The sequence below is a fragment of the Haliaeetus leucocephalus genome, unplaced genomic scaffold (genome assembly GCF_000737465.1).
Source record: "Haliaeetus leucocephalus isolate CR32 unplaced genomic scaffold, Haliaeetus_leucocephalus-4.0 Scaffold880, whole genome shotgun sequence".
NCBI lineage: Eukaryota > Metazoa > Chordata > Aves > Accipitriformes > Accipitridae > Haliaeetus > Haliaeetus leucocephalus.
Genome location: NW_010973316.1, coordinates 1141534 through 1142307, shown reverse-complemented (window position 1 = coordinate 1142307; position 774 = coordinate 1141534).

The following is a 774-nucleotide window of genomic DNA, read 5'->3' as shown; positions in this document are numbered from 1 at the left end:
TGATGCCACCCTGGGTTGTGCCTGTACTTGCATTCCAATTTTACCTGTTATGTGTATCCTTACTTCTAAAAAATGTGTAATGCTTGGCATCGGGACTGTTAATGTGAATGAACACGTCAGTAAGGCAAAGACACGCCCGTGCGTAGAATCAAAGCTTTAGGAGATAGTACTCATATACGATGATCGCTGCACTGACTGCCGCTTACCAGCGCCTGAGTGAAGGCGACTTTCGAGTTGCCACAAGGCAATCTTAAGTGTCTGCCCCGTAGCGTGACGTGCTGCGCAGGGGTTGCCAAATGCGTTTTAATACTCTCGGCAAGAGGCGCTAGAATCGATCGAAGTGCTGCCAGTTCGCAGGGCTGAAAGAAAGCCAACGCGGCGCGGCTGGATTTCCTCGGTAACTCGGTTGGAGGCCACAGCGCCGGCAGGTCCCGCGCTCTCCCCTCACCGGCCCGGCTCACCCTCGCCCCTCTGCCAGGCGGCCGGCCGCGGGGCGCGCGGCACGCCTCAGCCGTCGCCGTCAGGCGTTAACGGGGAGGCTCCTCAGGAAAGCCCTTGGCCCGCACCTCCACGTCCTCCGCAGAGGCCTCGAGGCCGGACCGGAGGCGGCGGGGACGCCCCCCTCCCCGCCGCCGGGGCGCTCGCTCACCGCTACGGAGAAGGATCCCGTCTGGCCGCCCTCCCGCTGCCCCCGGCCCGGCCCTCGCCTCAGCGACACCGTAGCCCCGCCTGGCGCTGGGGCCCCGCCCCCGTCACGTGCGGGGGGCGGGGCGG